This window comes from Furipterus horrens, unplaced genomic scaffold (genome assembly GCF_987537825.1).
Source record: "Furipterus horrens unplaced genomic scaffold, mFurHor1.1.pri manual_scaffold_8, whole genome shotgun sequence".
Taxonomy (NCBI): domain Eukaryota; kingdom Metazoa; phylum Chordata; class Mammalia; order Chiroptera; family Furipteridae; genus Furipterus; species Furipterus horrens.
Window position 1 is genome coordinate 72,299,668 of NW_028327178.1, and position 6,343 is coordinate 72,306,010.

A 6,343-nucleotide genomic window follows, 5' to 3' on the forward strand; every position below is an offset into this window, starting at 1 on the left:
GTTCTTTCATGGCCTATTGAGTTTGGTATCACCTGGCTTCCCACCTGCCCTAATCTGCCATTCCTTCCTTTTCCTCACTGCTTCCTGACCTCCCCTGTCTTGTTACTGATGTCCCTCCTCTAGACTGTAAACTTTCTTACTTCTAGGCTATGAGAATATTCTTCCTGTGGCTTTTTACATTGGCCTATTTTCATCTTTCAGGTTTCATTTTACATGTCACCCCTCAGATGAGCCCTCTCTGACCACCTGATCCAAAACTGCCATCCCTTACCTGACTCAGTGATTCTGGTTCTTCATGATGCTTCTCAATCTGTAGTTTTCTTACTACTTTTTCACCTGCCCCTCCTCTAGACCATAAACTCCATGTCTGTCCCATGTCTGTCTAGAACTTCAGTATCTTGCACAAGCTGGCACAAAATAGACACTCAGTTTGTGGGGTAAAGCGATGAATAACCTTTAATTCACAACTGTGCTTTTTATACCACCTTCTCCATCTCTACTGCTGCACAAGTCCCATTTCACAATTCTTGGTTCACCATCTGGCTCCTCTAGTTTTGTATCTACTTTCAAATCGCTCAGCTCACAGAACCTACAGTCTCTAGGCAAAGGGCTGCCCAGAACTAACCAATGTCTCTGGTGGGCCAGTTTGAGCCCAGATCTTTTTGTTTTTCTAGGGCAGAGCAGTTTCCCTTTGTTGTCCCCCCCCCCCCCCCACTTATCTCTCTTGAAACTGTCCTGTGTGTCTTTTGTCTCCTTCTTTCACTTGCTTGATTTTGAAATCAAGATGCACCCGTTCTCTCAATTTGTGACCACCTGTGCTGTGTATCATGTTCTGCAGTTATTACCCAAGTCTTGTATTTACAATAAAACAAAAACAAAAAAACACCATTTATGTGTAACTGCTTATTATGGTAATGGAAAAGGAAGCATTGACATGCAGGACAGTTTTTTTTTTTTTTTTTTAAACAAGCAGTGTATATGTAATGAATATTTCACATTTGTCCAGTGCTATTTGATGTATCCCAATGACTGGGATATACAGATGATATACACATCTGAAATTGCTAAGTGACAGAGGTAGAATACAAACAAGAATCAATGCGGGTGGTAAAAATAATGGCCCCTTAGGAAGTCAGTGAAGGGTGGAATCATCATCTGCTTATTGGAGTCAGTTCCAAGGAAGAAGGAACAAATATTGCCCAGTGCTTACCCCGAATTACTGATGAGGAAGTAGGTATGCAGAAAGATGACTCAGCTAACATTGCAGGGTTGGGTTTCAACCCTTGTCTGCTTGATCCTGAGGCTCCTACCTTCTGTACTTACAGCATCTCCTTTCAGGCAGAGTTAAAGACTTGAGTATAAGGTAGGATTAGGGTTCATGTCCAAGCACTTAGAAAACTAAGATTTGGCTGACCAAAGAGTTGAAGGGAATTATTTTAGGCAAAAGCATCAACATAAACAAGAGCCTGGTGCTGTGGGAGTTGTGATCAGTCTGAATGGATGAGCTTTGCTTCTTGTTTAGACTGTTTCCTTTTCTTAACTTTTAATAGCCCATTAACTTAGTGATTGTATTTAAAGACATGCTATATAACAGTTCAGCAACTTTGCTTTATTTTACACTCTTGTCTTTCATGGAACATTTCTGTATGGATCCTTAAAAATGTATCTATGTTTTTGATGACTAATATCTAACATTTTCATGCACCCTGAAATCTTTTTAGATTTCTTTTTAGACTATGTATGACTTTAGAAGTCTTTGCAGCAAACTGTCCAAGCCAATGATTTGGAAAGAAGTTAACTGAGCTCAGCCCTGATACATGCACTTGACCATCCCTCCAGTAGTGGGTTAAGATTGCTCAAGAATAGCCTACCCTGCTTGGAACCACAGTCTCCTGCCGGTAAATAGCATTGTTCCTAATCTATCTCACTTCTCTTTTCTGAGCCAGTGACCCAGATTCATTTAGCTGTAGGAAGCCGCACAGGGCTACGCAGACAGGTCTCCATGTTGCCATACTAGGAAAAGTGAGAAGAAAGTCATCAAGCTGCCTAAAAATTGGGAGGAGATAACAGAAATATTCTCATGCATTTACTTTAATTCAAACCAGATCTGTGTTAGGAACTAAAATGCCACAATTTCCCAAGACACATATAGGTCTACCCATATTTGGTTTCTGCCCAATAACTACAGTCTACTTCTCCCACCACTAGATGGCAATCCTGTTTTCTTTCTCCCCCCAAATTATTTATTTATTTATTTATTTATTTTTTAGAGAGTGGAAGGGAGAAAAAAACATCGATTGGTTGCCTCTCCAACGCCCCTAACCAAGGACCCCGACAGCAACACAGGCACATGCCCTGACCGGGAATTGAATTAGCAACCTTTTGGTTTGCAGGCCGGTGCTCAACCCACTAAGCCATGCCAGCCAGGGTGGCAATCCTGTTTTCAAGCAGATTTTATTCAGGAAATATGCTGTTCAAAACAAAAAGTTGAAATGAACTGTTTTCACCCCATCATGCTGGAAAAAAGAAAAGCCTTAAAATTCTTGTGTTAATGAATACGTGAGAAAGAAAATTCCAGACATCACTGATTTGGGGGAGGAACTTGGCAGTAATGTTTAAGCTGTGCACATCCTAGGCCAGCAAAGATGCATCCAGGTGTGCTCATTTGATGATAATGATGGCTAACATTTATTTTGTTCCCATGTTGTGCCAGGCACTGTCCTAAGTGCTTTCATCATAGTACTACTCTACCCTAATAGTAGATACTATTATTTCTCCCCAATTTAAAAATGAAGAAATTAGGCACAGAAAGGTTAGGTAACTTGCCATAAGGTCACAGAGCCAGTAAGTGGCAGAACCACAATCCACATCCTGCTTCCACCACATTGCACCTGCCTCCTGGGTGCCAGGAAACATGCACACGACGGTGTTGTTCACTGCAGCATTGTCTATAGTTACAAAATATTGTTAATTAGCTTATCAGCCCAATGGTGAGACAATGGAGCATAAGGAAATACAGATCTGGAAGTGGTCACTTGGAGAGATCTCAAAAATAAGTGTTGAGACAAAGCAAGCAAAATCCAAAAACAGAGAAAGCACAACTGTACATTACACTGGGGAACACAATTTTCGTTGAGTTAGATCTGACACTTGTTTATGACTAACTTTTGGCATCTGAATCCAAAAATGACACTGGTTTTTCTCTAGCACGTCAACTTTTTAAGGTACAGGATACCCTCCTTGTCTCCCAAAAACTATACAAAATGTACATACAAAGGAAAATAAAGAAAAAATTACCTGAATATGCTGTTAATTTAGAGTTATTTTATTCATATAAAGGCTATATATTGTTACTGTAAGTCAAATTGTGTACAAGTAGTAAAGTTCTGCTACCAAACATGCATATTAAGGTATTTTATCTTTTCAAACGACAGGCTAGGAAATGCCAAAACAAGATACTTGAAACAGTCTCCTTCAGTTGGCAAAGCTTTAACAAATTGCTTCATGAGACCCAGTATTATGTGCACAGGTGGGAATATAATGTTCTTTCTGTCAACAAGTGGCTCATGTAGAATGTTTGGATCAGCAGGTTTGAGGTCAGATCTTGGAGGCCAATTCGACTCCACCCAATGCTTCTCACAAGCTCTGCTGTCCCACATACACAGAAAACAAGGATACTTGGTGCATCTGCATTGCTGACCAAGAAGGAAGCAGACCATTTGAAAGTCAACACAGATGATCCAACTGTGCTTGTGATATTGCAACAGATCAATGACTCTCTTTATGTCTTCATATTCTTCACGAAAACAAACTGAATGGCCATTTGGGACTGCACCAAATAAATTGCCATTGTGGAGGAGGACACACTTCAAGCTCCGCTTTGAGCTATTGATGAACAGTTGCCATTCAGTTGTGTTACAGATTGGAATTCTCAACTCCTCCATTAAACCATGTATGTTATGGCAATACACAAAGCCGCCGTAAATTCAAAAGTACTGCAGAAATGCATTTTCTCTTGATCAAAAGTAGGATACCTTCACACCTTTTGCAAGCAAGTTTTTCTTGTGCAGTCTTGATGCTAGGAGTTCTGAAGCCTTTTTGGGTAGTCCCAAATCTTGTGCCATATCATTCAACTCATGCTGATTAAATCCTTTACGAACTAAGTCATCTTCAATTTCAAAATCTTCATTGTTGCTGTCACTTAGTTCTTCACCACATTCCTGTTTTTCGAAAGAGGATAAGTTCAATGAAAACTGGCTTTGGGATTTAAGCTAAATGAGACACTGGGCATATAGCTGGTGGTAGACTAGGATACTCTATTTTACATTTTTTTTTTTTTGTTATATCCTGATGTTTTCACTATACAAAAGTAACAGTCACTTGAATGGTCTCTGGGCTCTCGCCAAACCATAGGTATACCAAATGGCAATTTATCACATGTTCCCTTCACCCACATCCATAAACTCTCGACACACTGCTTGCACAGCTTGTGAGGGGCCCAAGACTTATCTTGATCACCAAGTTTTACTTTAAAGTATGCAAAATAGGCTTGCCTGACAAATGCGCTGTTTTTCCTTTAACTGGGAATGGTGAAACTGCCAGGTATAACAAAACAAATCAGGGTTGTTTAGGCACTTACGATGAGAAATAGCAGAGGCAGACATGATCTGAAGGAAAGGAAATAAGTATGTATGTAAATGAAAAAAATAAATTCTGCTAACTCCTTGTATACAGACAAGAACTTGAACTACACTTCGGAATACAATTCACTATATAGAGCGACATACAACCTCTCATCACACTGTCTCATGTGTAACTGAATAGCCTAGACAAGTATGAACCTGTTGCTGATCTCCAAGGCCATCCCCCACCCATCCCCACTCAAGGGAGATTTGCTCTCAGCCAATAGGAGAGCACTAGTGCTTCCCTGGATCCAGGCTCAATCCAGCCTAGGATGGTTGCTTTAAGATAAGCTGTAGACTCCTTTTCGTGGCGCCTCAGAGGCATTCGGGTGCCTCAGGATGAAGCTGAACATCTTTCCCAGCCACTGGCTGCCAGAAGCTCATTGAAGTGGACGATGAATGCAAACTTCGTATCTTTTATGAGAAGCGTATGGCCACAGAAGTTGCTGCTGACGCTCTGGGTGAAGAATGGAAGGGTTATGTGGTTCGAATCAGTGGTGGGAACGACAAACAAGGTTTCCCCATTAAGCAGGGGGTCTTGACCCATGGCCGTGTCCCCCTGCTGCTGAGCAAGGGGCCATTCCTGTTACAGACCCAGGAGGACTGGAGAGCGAAAGCACAAATCTGTTCGGGGCTTGGTCATTGTGAGAAAAGGGGAGAAAGATATTCCTGGTCTCACTGATACTGCTGTGCCTCTGCGCCTGGGGCCCAAAAGAGCCAGCAGGATCTGCAAGCTTTTCAGCCTCTCTAAAGAAGATGATGTCCGCCAATAGGTTGTGAGAAAGCCCCTAAACAAAGAAGGTAAGAAACCTGGGACTAAAGCACCTAAGTAAGATTCAGCGACTCGTTACTCCACGTGTCCTGCAACACAAATGTCGGCGCATTGCTCTGAAGAAATAACGTACTAAGGAAAATAAGGAAGAGGCTGCAGAATATGCTAAACTTTTGGCTAAGAGGATGAAGGAGGCCAAAGAAAAACGCCAGGAACAGATTGCCAAGAGATGCAGGCTGTCTTCTCTGAGAGCTTCTACCTCTAAGTCTGAGTCCAGTGAAAAATGAGGTTTTCTAAGAGTAACAAATAAGTAAGAACACCAAAAAAAAAAAAAAAAAAAAAAAAAAAAAAAAGATAAGCTGTAGAGAAAAACTTGACGTGACAGAAGAAAACTTTCTGCAGTTTTGAAATCAGCATGCCTATTTAAATCTAAAACAGCTGAAAAATCAAACTCAACAGGAATTATGTTAAAAACTGTTCCCGTGTCATGGTGACTAGCACAGGTGGTAAAACTATAAAAGGATACATGGGATAGATAACCCCCAAATTTATAATGGGATAAGGAAAACAAAGACAAGGACTTTTAAGTTTATGTGTGATCTATTAAAAACTCTCCCCACTCAAATCTTGATAAAAAACAAACCCTAACACAGAACATCACTTTATGATTGGATTCACACATGCATTACTCAAACTTGACAACTGTTATTATCAAGGCAACAAAAAAACCCTTTACTCAGGGATATCTCCCCAAAAAGATTCTCTCAAGCTCCCTTCTATAGTATAAATAACTTTAAAGGTTCATAGGTTCTGTTTCCAGCAACAGCACATCTATTTGCTTAACCTGTAGGCCTCAGAGGCCGCAAGGAAGGTAGGGAGGCAAGGAGAG

The 6,343-nt window shown here is 40.9% G+C and overlaps 1 pseudogene; it reads left to right on the forward strand.

Moving 5' to 3' along the window:
* Positions 1-5,040: 5,040 nt before the first annotated feature.
* LOC150003147 (small ribosomal subunit protein eS6 pseudogene) lies at positions 5,041-5,741 on the forward strand (annotated as a pseudogene).
* The last annotated feature ends 602 nt before the right edge of the window (positions 5,742-6,343 follow it).